Genomic DNA, 19,610 nt, shown 5'->3' on the forward strand with positions numbered 1-19,610 from the left:
CTGGGGGTTCATGTGTCATGGGGACAGAATTTCAGTTCTGCAAGATGGAAGAGCTCTGGAGACAGACGGCGGGGACAGCTAGACAACAGTGTCAGTGCCCCGGAGCAGGATGCTGAGAAGGGGCTACTGTGGTAAATTTCGCATTATGTGTATTTTAGCACAATAGAATAAAAGGACCCCGATTCACTGTCCAGCCCTGGGAGCACTCGGAGATGGCCAGCACCATCCTCCTCCCACACCAGCTTCTGGGGCTCCCAGGACGTCCCGCAGACTCGCCGGCGGTGGGTCAGGACCTGCGCCCGGGGTGGGTGCTCCTGAATAGAGAGAGACGGTGGCGGCAGCTGTCTGCAGTGATGGCTCGTTTTCCTAAATGCCCATTTAACGTTAAAAGAGCTGAGATCTGCTTGTCCCCCCACTCCCGAGATCACCCTGGGCCTCCCCTCCCCGCCCCCGGGCGGCCCCTTCCAGCACCGGGACAAACACGGACGCAGCAGAGGGACCAACCCAGGCAATCCTGTAACTGGACGAAATCGCCTTGCACCATCCCCCAAGGAGGGACATTCCAACAGCCCCCAGAGACCACCAGGGCTGCCAAAGGGCCCCTTCATGGGGAAGATCTTGCAAGACCTTAATTCACACATCTTCTCTCTGTATTTCCCCAAACCCCGATTCTAAGGTGTCAAGGATTTGGGGCAGGCCATGAAGCGGACAGAAGACCGTGTCCCCTCCTGCCTTCCAAGAAGAGTTCTTCTGGCTCTGGGTAGGGGGAGCGGCAGGCAGAAGGAGAGGAAGAAGCAGGCTCCTCGAGGAGCAGGGAGCCCAACGAGGGGTGTGGTCCCAGAACCCTGGGATCATGACCTGCCCCTGTGGTCTCTCTGCACTGATTCACTGCAGCCCCATCACAGTGCCATCCACAGGTGAGGAACATAAGCACAGAGAGGTGACATCACCTGGGGAAGGTCACACAGCCGCTCAGCGGGTGAGCCTCAACTCCATCCCAGGCTCTCCAGTAGCCTCTACCGGACTGTTCCGGCATGTCCAGCACCTCCCTGAAATGTGCGGGCTTCCTCCCAAACGCCAGAGCATCAGGGAGAGCCCGCTGGACATGCCGGAACCCAGCCACAGGGAGCCCGCCGGCTCCTGACTTGGGTGGGGGGAGGGAACAAAGGTGCAGTTACTCTGCCTGGCTCTTTGCGTTTGAAGACTTACTCACAGGCCAGGCTTCCTGGAAATCGGTCCCTGGGCACCTCACCTCAGGGCACAGGCCCCGGTAACTCACATCACGGCCCCAGGCCGGCAGCACGCTGAGCTGTCTAGCCAGCCAGCGGTGACTCAGCCCTCGGAAATTACAGGCTTCCGCGGAACGGTGGGTGCCTGTCGGGGAAGGCCGCCCATGTTGAAGGAGGCAAGCAGGGCCGAGCTGGCAACAAAACCAGCGGCCTGGGGGTGGGAGCAGGGCCTGTGCCTGGGGAGCCACAGACAGGCCCCAGCAGGAAAGACGCAGGGGGCGGGAGGCAGCCACCAGGACTGGGGGTGGGATCAACCCTCCTGGCCCGGTCAGGTGCCGCCTGAGAGAGAGAGGGGCGGGGGGCAGGGGGACCGGCCCTGTGCAAACACCCACGCGTCCGAAACCTTCCAGGGCTCTGCCTCACTGCAGCCTGGGGCAGGACTGGACAAGGGACTCATGTCGTCCTGGGCCCCCCAGCTCTTCCCAGGGCCCGGCCGGTCCAACTCACCTGTGCGCGACCCAGGCATCCCACTCCCCCCTTCGTCGCAGCGCACAGTGGGGTGTGGAAAGGCAATTTCTAGGGAAAGTAAGGGAACAGGAAGGGAAAGAATTGGCCACTTCCTTCTTGCTTTCATCTCCCAAGGGCTGCCCCAGCAGAGGGGCGAGAGGCAGGGGTAGGGGGATGGGGGTTGCTGAGGGGTTCCTCCGGAACTGGGACGTGCACTGAGTCCGTCTGAATTTCCTAGGCCTCCAGCTTATGGCGGGAAGACAGCAGCCCGTGATGCCCGTAGCGCCCCTGGAGGTGTGCGGTCCCCACCCCATTTGCTGCTGGAGGCTCAGCACCGGGCCACAGGGAACGGCGGTCTGGGCGGGAGAGGAAGGCGCTTCTGTCTCGGGAGGCCGCTCAGAAAGGCTGGCACGTGCATCCCCACAAACCCCTCCAGTCCGAGGGGAGACCGGCTGCGGGGGGGCGGGGTGTGTCTTCCAGGTGTCTCTGCTGGCTTCTCCCCGTCTCCCAGCAGCTGTCGCTGGGCCGCAGTCAGCTGTCTGCCGGTCCCCCAGCCAGCAGTGGAGAGCAGAGGCGCAGCGGTCCCTCTGCACGCCGTGGGGACGGCCGCTCCTGAGTTCCCCGGCTACGGGGCTGTGACGGGAGCTGGCTGACCTGCCGTCCAGCCCGGACCTCGTGACTCTGGCATGAGGCACTCACCCAGCTTTTCACAGGGGCCTGCGGTCGCCGCTTCCTTCAAACGGACCCTCTGTCACTCAGTCTTCATATCGAGGGACCCCAAGTCTGGAAAAGAGGGTGTGGACGTGTCTCTTCCCACCCTCTCTGCTAAGAAGCCTACAGCCCTAGGGGTGATACCAGAGGCAACCCACAAGGGATCCCGAAGAGCAGAAGGAGAAGCTGAGGCGGCTGGGACCCCGAGACCCATCAGGAGCAATGAGCCGCCAGGCGTCGTAGGACCTCCTGCCTGCACCGCACCCCAGACCCAGATACGTGCTTCCCAAGTCCCAACCCAGCAACAGAAGGCCACCAAGTAGGCTCATTCTGTCCTGGGCCCAGGGAGAGGCCCCTAAAACGGCAGGCCTGCCAGGCAGAACCAGCCCGGGAAGGGACTGGGAACCCCCAAACCATATTTGGCCAGGCAAGGGCTCCCCTTACTCACCCAGAGACACCCAGGGCCCAGGGAAGGCGCCCCCCCAGAAGCACGGGCCCAGGGGTGCTCTCTGGTCCCCTCCCACCGAGCGGCACCGGGCGGGCGGGCGGCCCTGTGTCCCCGCTCGGCCCTGGCTGTGAATCAGCCCCGGTGCTGGGAGCGCGGCCCACAGAGGTGCTGCAGGAACCAGAGCCGTGAACCGTCCACATTCAGTCTGGCCCAAGTCCCCTTCAAGAGCGACAGGGGAAAAAGACATCCTGTGACGGAGGAGACGAGAGGAATTCTGGCGAGCAGGCATATCCACGAAGAATGGCTTAGAGGAAGTTCTTCCAGCAGAAGGGAAATAATAAAAGAAGGTATCTTGAGCCTCAGGAAGGAATCGGGGATGATGGAAAGAGCAGAAACACGCTTCGGGACAACAGACGTCCCTCCTCGGGAGGCTTCCGAAGTGGATGTGGTGGGAGGTTAGGGCCGTCCCGGACTCCGACACTGAAGAGGGGAGGGTAACGGCCCCCACGGGTGGAGGTGTGTAAGTTTCCACCCGAAATGCTAACGCACCTGTGTCGGCCCTGGGCGGTTCGCCGTGGGGGGTCTATGCCCACGTGTGTGCGGAAACGCACACAAAACCTCAGAAACACCATAAAACCTCAACACGGGGTCCTAAAATATTGCCTCGGGTGGGCAAGGAAAGAGAAGCAAAGGAAGGAGAACCTGATGCCCAGAAAACACACCAAAAACCTCTCACACCCTCAAACGGCGGCGCTAAGCCTTAAACGGGGGCGCGGTCTCGACCCACTCACGAAAGGCAGAGAGCGTGGATCAGAGGGAAAACGCAGGACCGGCCAGACGCCACTCACAGCCGCTCTTCAAGCCAGCTGAGCCTGGAGACCAGAAGTAAGAATGGGAAAAAGACATGCCGTGCCAACGATTTTTTTTTTTTTTTTAAGCACGCGTGGCTGTATTCATATGAAATAAAGTCGGCTTCAGAGCAGAGAAAATTACCAGAGACCAAGAGGGACGTCACATGACGACAGAAAGATGAATGGATAGAGACACAGTCATCCTTCAGATGCCCGTGCGCGCGCCAAGCAGCGCAGCCTCGCAGCACACGGACGGAGACGAGCGGGGCTGAAAGGACAAACGGGCACACGGGCACATCTGGGGACTTCAGCCCCCATCCCAATCTGCGACCGATGGAGCCACCCGACCGAAAGTCAGCCAGGCCGTGGGGGATCTGACGGCCCCATCCGTCCCAGGATCCCACCTACAGACCTAGGAGACTCCACCCAACAGGAGAAGACAAATTTTTTAAAAAGATTTTATTTATTTATTTGAGATGGAGAGAGAGAAAGAGAGAGCGCACAAGCAGGGACAGAGCGGGAGGGAGAAGCAGGTTCCCCGCGGAGCGGGGAGCCCGATGCAGGACTCGATTTCAGGACCCCGAGATCATGACCTGAGCCGAAGGCAAACGCTGAACGACTGAGCCCCCCAGGCGCCCCAGGAGAAGACACATCGTGATCAAGTGCCCAGGGAACATTCTCCAAGATCCGCGGGTCCTGAGCCACCAAATAAACCTCAACACGTTTTTTACCACTGAACTCACGCCAGACACGTTCTCTGACCGTAACAGTGTCCAACTGGAAAATCAACAACAGAGAGACGAGAGGAAACTCTCTAAATGCTTGGAAATGAAACAACACACTTCTAGATAATCCAGGCTCAAAGAGGAAGTCTTGAAGGAAATGTAAGCATGGACCGAGTGAAAATAAATACACAGCAGGCCGAGGCGTGTGGGGAGCCGCCGCGCCGGTGTCCAGGGAGCACTGCACGTGAGCCAGAAGGAGGAGGCCTCAGGTCAAGTAGAGACGCAGGCAGACGCGGCACGGGGTGCTGAGGTGACCGTGGTGAAGGCCTCCCTACCCCAGGGGCTTCCGGCCCAGATGGACACAGAAGCAGACACACAAAGACCACACGTGCAGTGATGTCAGGGGCTTCCGTGGGGGGTAATGACAGGGAGCCAGGAGAGCACCGGCAGCATCGAATCCAGACTGGGAGAACCAGGGAAGGCTTCCTGGAGGAGGCAATAGTGAGCTGAGTCCTGGCAGCTGAGGGGAGAGCCTCACTGGGGAGATGGCACTCTGTGCTCGGGGGGGGGGATTCCTCCCAGTGTGCTGAGAGGAAGGAGAATGTGGCCCATGAGGGCACAGTCGGAGGGGGGCCAGGCAGGAGGGGCCTTCTGAGACCCTTGATGGAGTTTGGGCTCGACCCTGAGGTGGCTGTGTTTGCAAATACTTCCTCCCCTTCCACAGGCTGATTTCACTCCATCAGTTGCTTTCTTAGCTATGGAACCCCAGATGGGAAAGCGTTCTGTGCTTAGGTGTGGCCCACCATGATAATCTCCCCATTTCAAGGTGAGCTCCCTAGGGACCCCGAGGGCACTGCTAACCTGTTGGAGCCATGTCTAGACTGGCACTTGGCAGCACAACCAGGAGCAGCTGACGGCACGGCAGGACCGGGAGTCAGGACACCTTGGGACTCTATCCCCGCACACTGAGGGGAGGAGGCTGATGTCATTCAGCCGAGGCCATGGGCTGAGCCGTCCATCCGCAGTAAGGAAGATAGTAAGTTCTGGGCTGAAAGAGCACAGCGAGTCTGTCCCAGAGCCCTGGGGAGGTGCTGGAGCCTGAGTCCAATGGGGAGCTCTGGCCTCTGGGAGCAGAAGGGCAGGATCCGGCCTGGGAGTGGCACAAGAGCCCAGGCGTGAGGCCGATCCCTGGGATTCCCAGCACCTGGGGGCATCAGTGGGGGCCACCTCAGAGGGCCATGGTGCAGCCGGTCCCACAAGATTTAGGAAGAGGGTGGGGGAGGGCTGGGGATGGGAAGCTCCAGGTGACAAGTCAGTGGTCTTGCTACAAGGGAGATGCGACCAGCTTCCGGGGCTGCCCCTGAGCTGAAAGACAAGGCTCCTGCCTACCGTCTGTGAGCACAGCAGACGTGGGTCCTGCCACCGTGCTGCTCAGAGCCCGAGTCAGCATCTTCCTGGGAGGAGCACTTCTTGAGGAGTCCAGGGAAACACAGTAAGAAACGGGCTTTTGGTACATCCTCTGACCTCACCCTTTCTTCATAGCTCTCTGACCCTCATAATTAACTCAAAGTTATGCAGTTAAAGGTTTGGGTCATTACACAAGGCAGGCAAACAAGATACAAGTGACAAGGAGTTCACAAACTGGGGTTGGAGGTTGGGGGGAAGGTCAACCTGGTCCAGGTAAGCAACCCGGCGTAAGCAACTAACAGGGGGAATACGGGTTTCTAGCTGAGCACAGAGCAGGAGCACCCACCCTAATGTGGAGGGGTCAGAGAAGGCTTCCTGGAGGAGGTGGCCTCTAAGTAAAGGTCTTCAGGTTAGGCAAAGCAGAGAGAGCCATAGGGGACTGGAGCCAACTAACCTGGGCCAGAATCTCAGGTCCTCTACCTACTGGTTGCTGCTCCTCTGGGCCTCAGTCTCCCGTCTTCAAGCCGGGGAAGGAACAGCCTTGGGTGCCTGCAGGAGGACTGCTGGGCAGTGACCCCCCACTTGGTGGAATGAGGCTCGGGAAGATCAGTCCTAGAGAGAGTGTCCACTGCACATCCAAGCCCAGCTCTGGGGGTTGGACTCCTCCGCATGCTGCCCAGGACTCCAGGCCTCTGTCTTTCCTCAGGGATTCCCAGGATGTCACAAGACCCCCTGTGGGGCGGGCGGGGCCGGGGGGGGGGGGGGGGGGGGGGGGGGGGAAAGACCAGGTCTGGACAGCCCTCCCTCAGGCCCCGTCTGGATGGCGCACCGCGTGCGTTCCAGCAGGTGGCGCTGTGGCCCATGGGAACTTGGTCGGGCAGCTCCGGAGGGCGGAGCTGAAACCATCAGAGGAGACAGGGACAGGGGGTGGAGACACACATGCACGCACGTGCACAGGAGCACGTGCACATGTGCACATCACACACAGACACACACTACACACGTACATGCAGACACATGTGCACGTGCACACACACGACACACGTACATACAAACACGTGCATATGTGCACACGTGCATGCACGTACTGGTGGTGGCAGCAGGGAAGCCCCGGGTGGGGAAGCGAGGTCTCTGGGTGTGCAAGTGCCCTGTGGCTGGGTCCCGCACCAGGCACATGGGGAGGCGAGAGCTGGATGTCTGCGAGCAGCTAAGACCAGGGCTCTCTGACCGAACAAGGGCCGCTGGAGAGGGGAGCTTGGGACCGAGTTAGACACCCTGGAAGAGCCCTTCCAGCCTGGTTCTGCTTGGGGGCTGCAATCCTGCCTTCCATGGACAGGAGCAATGGGTGAGGCGCCCCCTGCCACCCTCCCATCCCGCCTGGGCCATAGGCCATCTGCTGCGCCCTGCCCACCAGAGCCTCGCTGGAGGTCGGGAGGCTCTCTGCCCTGCACAGCCGGGCAGTGCGGTCTCTGGGCTCCTGGGACCACAGGTGCCCTCACCACCGCCTCCCCTCCCTTTCTGGCCCTGACAATGACGCCTACAAGCAGCATCGGCTGCAGGATCTCACCAGACCCCGAGAGGCATTCATTCACGAGCTGCCCCAAATGCCGTAGGTCCCAAGGGTGTGCCGGGCAGAATGATGACCAGCCCTCGGGGCCCCCCTGGCGCCAGCAGTCCGAAGCCTACACTTCAGGGCTCAAGTAGGCCCAGAAAAGCGGCAGCTCCTGGAGGCTCATGTGTCTCCTCCACCACACCATCTCACGCCACCCTGGGGAACAGGGCATATGGGGCTCAGCTGGGGGCCCTCCCATTCCCAGGCACTGGCCTTTCTTCAGGCACCACCCAAACGCGCTGTTTCTGGGCTTTTCTTCTCTATGTCCTACAGCGAGCTACCCTACGGGCTCCAGTGTCACATGGTGAGTCACCTCCCAGCGCCTCCCAACTGGCCTTTGCTCTCCCTGCCCCCCACCCCGTGTCCTTCCTGCCAGGCCAATCTGTCCCTCTAGTGTCCTCCTGCTGGTGGAGACCACGAGCTTTAGTCCAACTTGGTGAGAGCTGGCGGCAGAAGCCTGGGCTGGGGGTCCCAGGGGCCCGACTGGAGCAGCCCGCCGACTGGCCCCATCACCGTGCACTCTCACTGCTCTGATTAAGTCAAATCCCCAGGGACACAAAGGCCTGAAGTCGCTTTTAAGGAACCAAGTTGACAGAACATCATTCACGTGCGACACGTCAGCCGTAAGACATTCCTGCCAAAGGTCTTCTACTCATGCCTCGTTCAGATCTAACACCCTATTCCCAGCAACATCAGGGACAAAGCAAGGGACGGTAAGCAGAAAGGATCGGACAAACCCCAAAGGGGGACACTCCACAAGTCACTGGGCCCAGTCTCTTCCGAGGTCCATGTCATTAAAAACCCAAGGGGGGTGGGTCTTGCTCTGGATGACAAGTGACATGAGACACTTGATCAAGGGCCGGGCACTGTCCTTTATCAGGTCCTGGTTTGAACAGCCAGCTGTGAGGACATTTGGGGGTGATGGACAGACCTGAATACGGACCGGGCGTTAAGTGACCTCAGGGAATTACGGTGGATTTTGTTGGTTGTGATAATGGCCTTATCTGAAGAAGAAAAAAGTCCTTGTTCTGGAGATATGTGTACTCAGATACTTTAGATGGAAATGTCACAAAGACAGTAATTTATTTAAAAAATGATTTCGATTTTTCCAGAATGAAGCAAGTACGTCAGAGTCTTAGCGCCTGTTAAACACAGAATGTTACTCTGTGTTTTCCTTTGTGTTTGAAATTTCACATAATGGTTTTCAAACTTAATAAAAACCAAGTACAGATCACCCGGAGGACGTAGGACCCAGGATAAACGCACAGTGGCAGCAATAAAGAGAATTTTGTGGCTCTTACCGAGGGGGAAGGAGGGTGGCTGTGTTGGAAACGGCACATGGTTGCTCATCAGAGGGCAGAGCCCTTGAGGTCCCCGGGGGGCCTCTCACTCTCTCAGAAGCACATGTCCCACCAGAAAAGCTGCCCAGGGTGACCCAGGCCTTAGACCAGCCCAGAGGATTCTGGAACTGTGGGGAGGCCGCTGTCCTCAGGCAACAGCTCCCCACCCCAAGTCCTTGGCTCTCTTCATCCCTTTACTGCACCTGCTGGAAGGCCAGGCTGCCGTCCACCTGCCGAGGCTTCTGGCCAAGGTCAAGGCGATCCTTTAATCACATGTCCCTACAGACCAGGCTCGTGCCCTAACTCCCCTCCAGTGAGTTTGTTCTGTTTCTGGAAGGAAGCTGTCCTTTGAGGCTGGCGGAATCTTCTGGAGCACAGTGCCATACACTGTGGGCTGCCCCCTGAGCGGTTTCTGTCCAAGAGCCTCTCAGTCGGTTCCCAAAGGTCTGGAAGGGCGGGAGCCTTGCCAGGAAGTGCCTGCATGGGGAGGGTCCTGGTGCTGGCGGCAAACGCAGCAGGCTGGCCGGTCCGTGGGTCCTCCCAGGCCACCACGCTGCGGCTGCAAGGCAGTCCTTGTCCACAAGAGGAGGCACGGTGACCTATCCCGACAGCCGCCCCTGAAACCAGACACAAGGACAGAAGGGTCGCGGGTGTCTGTGTTAGGGCCATGCGTCCACCAGAAGGACCAGAAGTGCTGGACCGTGCGCGAGCCCGGAGCCGGCCCTTTGGAAGGGCCGGGGCATACCGAGAGATCCCCAGTCAAGGTCATGTCCCCAGGGGGCAGTGCTGGTTCTTAGGGCCAAGTTCACGGGCTGTTCCCCATGTAACGTAATTCAGAGACAGACATCAGTGAGTGCCGACCTCTACACGGTGACTGTGCTCTTTAGCTTGTCTCCCAAACATCGGGTGACCCCCGAGGTAGCCTGCGCCCCTTGCTGGGAGGAGCCCCAGCTTTTGGGTCCCTTTCCCCTCCTGGGGCTCATCCAGGCCGCAGCTGTAGGGCCGGCTGCCTGTTCTCACTGGGTGTCTTCCCTTGGACACCAGACCCGTCTCCATCCGCTGGGAGAGGATGTGGAGGACAGCACGGCACAGCGGAGAGCCCGAGACCGCACCGGGCTGGGCTGGGCCTGGGCAGGGGCAGCGGCTCCAGGGTCCCAGTCACAGTCAAGAGCCCTAGAGGTTTCGGGCCGGTGGTGATCACCTCCGAGTGTGCGAATATGAGGTCTCGAGTCAGCCTGCCATCACTATCATTATCTGCCTCCTCGCCACGGCTAATAGTTCTAGAACCTTCCCACAGACGGGCCAAGCCCGATGCCTGTGAGCTCATTTCACCCGGAGACCAACCCTCCCAAGGTGCAGCGGTCTGGGAGCCTCCCCAGGGCTGAGGACTGGGACCCCGGGTTTGGCTGGCTCCCGGCAGGAAAATGGGCCACAGCGGGGCCGTCTGTCTCTCGGTTGGTGGACATGCGGCCGGTGGTGCAGGAAGGCTGCAGTCAAGGGGCAGGTCCCACGCCGCAGAGCACGGGGCTCTCGGAGATGCTGGGACAGAGACAAGACGCCCCCTGCCCCGCCAGGTGGCTCTGTCAGATGGCGTCCCAAGGGAGGCAGGGAACTGGGTGAAAACAAAATGGTGTTTGCCCCTTTGAGAGTTAACATCCCCCCACGCTGCCTGCTGTGGGTCAGAGCCGCGAGCCCGAGGACGCGAGAATCAAACGTGTGAATGACCGGACGCATCAAACTCAGTCCTTAGGGTGTGTCTGACCCCCCAACACGACACACACATGCCCCGGTTCTATCTCTACCTCCAAATAAATGTGTCGGTGCTTTAAGACAACCCCAGTCTGTGCTGAATGTCATTTACTAAACCCCAAGTCAGGAGAAGTCACCAGGGGAATCTGGCATCACGAAAGGACTCTGACTGGGGGTCCCTTCCGACAGCCTTGCCCAGGACACATCTGAACCCACGGGCTGGTGTCCCAGGAAGGTGTTTACAGAGCAGACTGTGGGCCACTAGCCTCGCACAAGGGACACGTCTATGCACTCGGGAGTTTGCGGTATTTATCGGGGAGAATGACGAAGGTGGCCCCACCATGAAGCTTACCGCGAAACAGCCAGTATGAAGGCTGGCATGGCGTGGAGGGGAGCTCTTCCCTGTTGGCCAAGTGTCCGGGCTCCCCGGCCGGAAGGCTGTGTTCTCTGCGCAGGATCAGGTGGGAGCGGGTCTGGGTCAGGGCCCAGCATTCAAGCGCTCTCGGCTCTCTGCACCGCCAGCGAGGTTCATTCATGATCGCCACGATTTCCAGGAGAGCGCTGGACCCTCGATGAAGTCCCACTACACCTTCTGTTAAAATCACGCTCATCACATCTACCACTGCATTTGCGATAGACCAAGCCCCAACCGGGAGCCCAGGGCAAGAGGTCAAACCCCTGTTCCACCACCACGGACTTGCTGTGTTACTTTGAGCAAATGTCTTAACCTCTCTGGGCCTCAGCTTCTTCCTCCCAGTCCTGAGTGTTGGATTAGAACTGTGATTCTCACCGGGGATGGTTTTACCCACCCAGAGGACAGCGAGCAACTTCTAGAACCGCAGTCCGTTGTCACAACAAGGGGATGCCAGTGGCATCTAGAGGGGAGAGGCCAGGGAGACCACTGGACACCCTGCAGTGCATGGGACAGCTCGCACAGCAGGGGACTATCCCGCCCAGGACAACAACAGCGCTGGTACCAGGAGACCCCGGAGCAGAAAAAGCCCCGCCCATGCCAGGTCCAGACCAGGCTGTGGGGACGACAGGACGGACATGCCTTATTGGGCTGGATGCAAACTGGGGGAGTGGAGAAGGTCCACTGCCCTTTCTCCATGGTCCTTCCAGAGAGTCGGGTGACATCTCTCAGGAGGTTCCCCCGCTCTGGGAAGAGCAGAGAGCAGGTCAGGGCTGACGGCCGCGTGACAGCCGCGAGGCTAGAATGTCCCATTCAGGGATCCCTGGAGTGTCGGTGACTGAGGCCAGTGCACCCTGCTTTGGTTTGTTCATCTTCACGGTGGCGGCCGCCGGCTACCTGGAGATGGGTTGGGGTCCCTGCAGGCGGCCCCTGCGACGCCCCTGAAACAGATCCGTGTCCACTCGGTGCTTCCAGAGGCAGAGACAGCGACAGTCTGCCTTTTCTTCTAAGGACAACCTGGGTGCCTCGTTCCAACCTGCGCTGGGAGCCAGAGCTGGTGCAGGGGGGTCCGGCACGGCCCGTCGCCCCGACGCCCGTCCGCAGCGGGGCAGGCTGGCGTCCAGGCACAAGAGGGCCGAGAAGCGTTCCCCGCGAGCAGCTGGCCTCCTGTCTTGTGACTTCCCAAACCAAGCAGCTTCTTGGGAGGCACGCTGGAGTGTTTAAAAAGGAGGCAATAAAATAAATCACTTGTTCTCGGAAGACAGCCTGTTGGTTATTAGGCTGCGTGTTTGTGCTGAGTGAACGCCGGCCGGGAATGCTGACGGCGGGGCCCTGGGCTGCCCGCCAGGTGCACTGACAGCAGGGTCCCCCCCACCCCACCCCGGGGACACAGGCCATGCGAGGGCGCTCTCGGCCAGGAGGGAAGGTGTGCAGGGACACCGGGCTCGCCGAGTGCTGTGATTTGATCCTGCAATATTTCAACACTTGGCACGGGCTCGCCGTCTGCAGGCAGCTGCCCAGCTGGCCCTGGGGCTCCCGACCACCTCCGCCTTCCTGCCCGCGCCAGCCAGTCCCTAAGCATTTCTAAAGAGAGTTTTTGTGGGTTTTTTTAAACATTTTATTTTTTAAGTCATCTCCACACCCAGCTGGGGGCTCGAACTCAGAACCCTGAGACCAAGAGTCGCACACTCCACCCTCGGAGCCTGCCGGGCACCCCCAAGAGGGCTCTAAATAGCTGGCAGTGAGGGTGCCTGGGGGGCTCAGTTGGTGGAGTGTCTGCCTTCGGCTCAGGTCAGGATCCCGGGTGCAGGGATTGAGCCCCGCATCCATCCCCTCCCCGCTCTCAGGTTCTCTCACTTTCTCTGCCTCCCTCTCAAAAAAATAAGTAAATAAATATTCTTAAAAAAAAAAAAAAAGAGCTAGATGTAAGTTTTGTCCTACAGCTACCAAGTCTGGAGAACGAATTAGGCCTAATCCAGTCCTCACGTGGCTCCTCACACAGAACCAACATTGGACGCGTCAGAGGTGTGAAGGTAAAAAAATAAAACCACAGAAGTACCTGAAGAAAATGAAGGAGAATTTCACATGGGGAGGTCCTTTCCGAGCAGGATGTAAAACCCAGACGCTCTCAAGGAAAGGAAGAGAAATCTGACGTCATAGAGACTACAATTTTCTCCTCGAAAACAAGCAAACAGCCCAAGCCCCGTGACAAACAAGACAGCCGCTCCCAGCAACAGTCGGAGCTAGAACCGCCAGCCGGTGGCCTCGCGGGACCCACGGGAACTTTGGGGCCTGGCCGCCCCACCCCCACCGCTGGCCTCCCACCTCTGTCAGGACGAGCTCCTTCCCGCAGGGGTGACAGCAAACCCTGAGGCGATTCCCTCCCACTTGCATGAGGTCCCTGAGGCTCAGGCAGCTCCGCAAGGCAGCAGCCACACCCCGAGGTGACCCCGACCCAGGCTGACCTGGGGAAGTGTGCCTCCTGCCCCCGCCAGAGGTGACATCGTCTGGCGGCCGGAGCAACCTCACGGGCTCCTGCGAGGTATGGGTGGTCCCAGCACCTGGTGAACTGAGGTTTCCCTGCCACAGCCCTCCTGCTGAACACACGCCTGTCCCACGGCCTCTGTGTTAGCGCCTCCCTCGTTCTAGAATGTTCTCCTGGAAATCTGCCAGGCTGGCTCCCTCACCTTTGGGTGAGGCCTTTCCTGCTCACCCAACTGAAGACTGCGACCCCATCCCACCCCATTACCCTGTCCGTTGTCACATTTACACTCCCCCGGCAGGGGTCACCACGTGAGATGACAGGAGAACGGAGATCACCTTAGCTGTTTCAAGCAGGATGTAATAGAGGCAGCGGCTGCTCATGTCTGGAAGTGGAAAGGGACACACTGGGACTCCCACCTCCAGGCAGCGGCCACTCACCTGGCAGCAGTGGGCCTTCTGGAAGCTGGGGCTGCAGGGTGGGACACGCGAGCCGCCATGAGGCTTGGGAGTGGGACACAGTGGGCGGTCATCCCACCAAGCCAGCCCCCGCCCCAACCTCACGAAGAAGCTTCCAGTCAGAGGCCATGAGGAAAGGGAACAAATGAGGGTCCAGCCCATAGGTCTGCCCGCTGCGCCCCCAGGACCAGGCAGGGAGGGCACCTGCCGCCATCCTGAGCCTGCTCTCCCTGGCCAGCCCTGTCTTTCTGCCTAGCTTCTAGGTACTCCATCCAAGCTCCCCTCAGGCTGGGGGCCACCGGGAGGGCTGAAGCTGGAAACTCTGTGGTGTATGGTGAATGTTACTTAGGCAGAAAAGTAAAGATAAGGAGAGACGCGCTGGAGACAGGAAGACCCCCAAGGGGCCACAGAGCAGCTCAGAAACAGTACGGGCTGAGCACAAGCCCCGGGCGCCTCCCTGGCACCAGCACAGGGACCCCTTTGCCAGATGCTTCTCCAGAGCAGAGGGTGTGGACCCTGCCAGGCATGGGCTGTTGCGATGCCTGACACCCCCCAGCTCTTAGCCTGGGCAAGCTAAGCCAAGGTAGGCACGTCCAAGGGCTGGGAGGAGACTCTGACTCACTAAAGAACTCCAGGGGTCTCTCCACATACAGCCATGGAGCCTTCTAGAAGCAGAGCATACTGTGTTCCTCTGAGGTTTGGAGTGAACAGAGGGCCGGCACATCCCACCTGGGAGCGATCAGACAGTGAGTGCATCCCGAGGGGCAAGCACCCCGCAGACTGGCCAGAGCCCCCAGGCCCAAGGAAGCATCAGCTCCCAGGACCAGGACCTCCCTTCCACACACCTCTGAAGGGTGCTGAGCTCTGCGCCCATCATGGTATGCAGAGCGTCAGCACAGACCCAGCACACCTGCTCACCAGCGCCAACCCTGGGGGCACGCGAGGGCAGCAGCATCCCTGTAGAAGAGCTTGCGGGGCGGCTCCCGGGGCAGCCAGCGGGCTGGGGCTCAGGATTCGCGCAGTGGGGAGGGTCCCTTCCCCAGCCCCCTTCTGGGGTGGGGCAAGGCAGTCTGCAGAGGCTTTCAAGCCTCTAGGAGCAGGGCCCAGGGTCCACCATTCTTTTAGGGGTCCACAAAAATGTTTTAACTTAAATTTCTTCTAAAAGAAGAAGAAAACAATGAGTATCTCAATGCTGAGTCTGTAAGGAATCTAGGCTGGGTCACACCCACCTTTAGACCAACCCACTCATGAAGTCTACTCATCCCACGTTCGCTCCCCAGATGCTCTGGGGGTGTCCATCCCGTGCCAGGCACTGTCCTGGGCCCTGATGGGGACAGACGCGTGAGAACAGCAAACATCCCGCCTCATGACCCCGCAGAGCTGTGCCTCCCTTGCCTTCTGGCTGGTTGAGCCCCCCGATAGAGGGAAAGAGAGAAGGTGCCAGAAGGGGCCGGTGTCCCCCTCCACAGCCCCTGGCTCCAACAGACGTTCAACCCACCAAGCTGTCTGTCCCTTTCCACGGGCGTCGGAGCAGAGGGGCAGTCAGGGGACACGCTCTCCCTCATGACCCCCTGCCATCCTGTGGCCATCGCATTCCCTCTCGGGAAGAGGGAGGAGAGCGTGCCGTTAAGCTTTCTTATTTCGCTTCTAACTGCAAGCTGTTCTTCCCGGAGTCTCCTTTAGTGGCGTGTCTTCCACCCGATGTCCAGTATGCTCTCTTCCCAGAGGACCCCAGTAGGCAAGGCACAGGCACTGAGTGTCCTCGGTGTGGGCACGGAACTCTGCACCCTTGTCCTAAGCAAGACCAGGACTGTATGGAACACGCCATGTTTGCAGAGCACTTGGAATTGAACAACACGGTCTCATCATCATTTGCTTGTTGTGTCTTTACAGCTACCCCGATGAGACGGGCCTGCCTCTTCCCATTTCATGGTAAATGATGGCAACAAGTTGGAGGTCTCCGGACTTGGCCTTCACAGCGAGAAGTGCGGCTCGGGGAGGCTAAGTGGCTTGCCCAATGTCCCCCAGCCTGCTGGACTCATAGCCACCTGCTCAGACACAGCCCTGTCCCCCCTCCAGGCTTGACCATCCCCAAGCTGCAAGAGCTGAAAACAGACCATTCTAGACTTTGCCACCTCAACTTGAACAGACCACAATTCTATTCTACATTCAGAATATAAGCCTATTGACGGAAAAACAAAAAAAAAACCCAAACCAAAACACATAGATATAAACCAGAGAAAGAGGAATCCAGATTAACCAGCTTTTTTTCTAAACGTCAAAGGCTTTGCAATTCTGGGGGTGTGGAGCACAGCTCCTGTATTAGTGGGGGTTCTCCAGAGAGCAGGAATCAAGGGAACGCATGCGTAGAAGATCTGCAGTAGGGAATAGGCTTGCGTGGTTACAGAGACTGACTGGTCCCAAGACCAGCAGTCAGCACCTGGAGACCGGAGGGCTTCATGGTGTTTTCTGGTCCAAAGGCCAGCAGGTTTGAGATCCAGGAGACAACTTTTTAGCCCAAAGGCAAGATTAGCTGATATCCCAGTTTGAAGACATTAGGCAGGAGGAATCCTCTCTTCCCTTGGCGAGGGTGGGGGGGGGCGGCTTTTGTTCTATTTGGGCCTTCGACTGATTGGATGCGGCCCACCTGCATTAGGGAACGCAGTCTGCTTCAGTCGGGCTACCCATCTGTTACTCTCATCCGAAAAAGCACATCCCCAGAAACACCCACGATAACGTTTGACTATGAACTCCCCTTGAACTATGGCTCCCCTTCTGAGAGATTTCAGGAGCCATGAGGGCTGGAGAACGTCCACCCTCGGCCCTGACTTGCAGAATGGAGCTGGAGAAAGGACGTTGCCACCACCCGACGTGGGGACGGAGGATGCGTGTCTGCTATGGGGCCACAAGGTGGCAGCGGGGGAGGCCCTTCCCTGGCAGGAGGAGCCGGGAGGGAGCCCAGCTTCAGCGGGCTGGAAGGCAAGGCTCCCCTTGGGGGCTGACCTTGGGTGTCACTCTGGCTGTAGCACCAGGACTGTCAGATCATGGGTGTAGACGGGGTTCAAGTCACGGAGACCCACACTGCTCTACAGACGGAGCTGGGGGCGTCCTCCTCCCTACAGCCGGGCTGCTTGCCCCTCGCTGGTTCCCAGAAATAGCCCGGAGAGCAGGCAGCTCGCTGTCTATCCTTCACGGGTCAGCGGACACAGGGCGGTTGGGCTGGTGCGCGGATTCCCAGTGATTTGCATATCCGAGGCTCGAGACTGTTTCTCAGTGGGTGTCAACATGGGTCCTGGAGACGGAGTTCTTAAACCCAAAGGCAAGGTCAGAGCGGGACACTAGTCTGGCCGCTGCTATTGGAAAAGCACGGGCAAGGGGCAGGGCTCTCGAGGACCGGCCTGACACCATGAGAACAACTGTGCGGTCCCCTGCCACCAGGGAGAGGGCTCCGTTTCGCTGTCCCACGCACACAAGCCCAAGATCAGATGGGAGCTGCTGTTCCCAGCTGCTCCAGCCCCGGCTCCAGTGAGGAGGACAAAGGAAAGAAAGCCTGAGTCCCAGCAAGAGAGCCGCTGTGACTCTCCCTCAAGGCAAATTACCTGTCTGAAGTCCTAGCCGAAAATACCACCACCCACAAACCTGTTTTCTAAAACAAAACACGGAGCCAGAGAAGCTCCTGAGTCCGACCAATGACTCACACCCAGGAGCTGCGCAATTGCCCCACACCCACGGGGCTGTCGAGACACCGTGGTGGTCTGGGGTTCTCACTGCGCTGGTCTGGTCCCAGCCAGATGCATCCCTATCGCTGGCCAAGACTCCTGGATCAACCAGGCGGACGCTGCGGCTGATATGGTGACGAAGAATAGAATCCTCCACATACGTTGACCCTGTTTCCTGCCCCTTTTAAAAAGTTGTCTGATTCAGGGCGCCTGGGTGGCTCAGTGGGTTAAAGCCTCTGCCTTTGGCTCAGGTCATGATCCCAGGGTCTTGGAATCAAGCTCTGCATCGGGCTCTCTGCTCAGCGGGGAGCCTGCTTCCCCCCACCCCTGCCTGCCTCTCTGCCTACTTGTGATCTCTATTAAATAAATAAATATTTTTTTTTTAAAAAGTTGTCTGATTCAGACACAGAGTGGTAGCACGCATGTACCACCCCATCTGCGGGCTCGCTGGCTTTGGGCCTTCAGGCAACACAGCCCTGAACCCCCCGTCTGCGGTCTCCCCCCGCACCCTGGCAGCCCGACCCAAGGGGGTGCGGCCCCCCAACTCGAACGCACCGCATGGACACCCACAAGCAGTGCTGCTGGCTAGAAATTCCCTGGCTTCCTTTCTTCCCCTAAAAATCCCAATTATTCCATTTCTTCCCCCGTAAAGCTCAGCCTTCGGAAAGCCTGGTTTCGGCCTGGCTGCCTCCGTCTCGCCGAAGCGACCCCCGGCGCTGTCCTGCTTTGCCCACCTTCAAGCCGTGTCCTCTTGGATGTCCCCTTCACCTCTGTCCTTCCTGATTTGTACGATTTTCCCCTTCTGTGCTTTTCTCTTAGAGCCTTATCTGCTGCATTTTTCACTGTGTCCTAGTTCTGAGTTTCTGAAGTGGTTTCATTCATTTCTAATTCTTGTCACTTCGTTTCTGGGCTTTTCTGATGCGTTCTTTCCTGTCCTGTCTGTTCTCTTAATGTCCTTTAGTTCCTTAAAACAAAAACAAAAACAAACGCAGACGCACACCCAGAGGACTTGTGGTTGCCAGAGGGGAGGGGGTGACGAGGGACAAACTTCCAGTCACGCAGTCGGGTGGTCCCAGAGACGAGAGGCCCGGCCCGGGGATGTCGACGAGGCCGTGGCGACATGGCCTGCACCAGGCAGCGGCCGCACGGGCCGCGGCGAGTGCAGAGGCAGGCACAGAACCGTTGAGTCGGTACGCGGTGTCCCCGACGCTAACGCAACGTCGTGTGTTCAGAGGAAACCGTTGACGTTTGTCTGTCTTGCAGGCACATCTTTCTGGCCTTTCCTGGTCTGTAGGACGCTCTGCGCCCGCTCAGCTTCGTATGGACTTGACTCGGGACGCTTTTCTGATGCTTATTTTTATGTGAAAGTAGATCGTAAACTTCCAGAATGAAAGGGGCTTCAAGAAAGCGTCTAGTTCTCCAGAGCTCCCTCTCCTGTGGCTCTGGGGAAGGTCACGCGAAAACCCTCCCTTCGCGGCTGCCTGCCCGGCTTCGGCCTCCTCTCCCTCCCTCACGCCCTGTCCCTAGTTTTCATCCCACTCCTGGCGGGCTTCCCTCAGTGTGGGGCCCTTCCCAGGGAGCCCGGCAGGCCGTGCTGGAAGCTCCACGGGGCCGACGGCCGCGCCGCACACACCGGCCGCGGGCACCCGGGCTTCCCCACCAGGAGGAGGGCTTCCCCGGGCCCTGCTCCCGTCCCCGCGACTGGTCCCCCCGACTGAACGCTGATGAACACTGGGGCTCGGGACTGTGCTGCTCAGGGTTTGCGCAGGTGTCTCAGCACCCGGTCGGGCAGTGAATGCTGCCCATACAGGGCGGGCAGGTCCTGGTAGAAAATAAGTAACAAACGTTGTCATTTTAACCCTTTCTAAGCCCACAGTTCAGACGGCTGCTGCTTTACACCGCATGCCGCGGTCCTGTTCCCTGAAACCCTGCTTTCCGAAGCCCTTTCATCAAACCAACC

This window comes from Lontra canadensis, unplaced genomic scaffold (genome assembly GCF_010015895.1).
Source record: "Lontra canadensis isolate GAN:19392208 unplaced genomic scaffold, GSC_riverotter_1.0 scaffold41, whole genome shotgun sequence".
NCBI lineage: Eukaryota > Metazoa > Chordata > Mammalia > Carnivora > Mustelidae > Lontra > Lontra canadensis.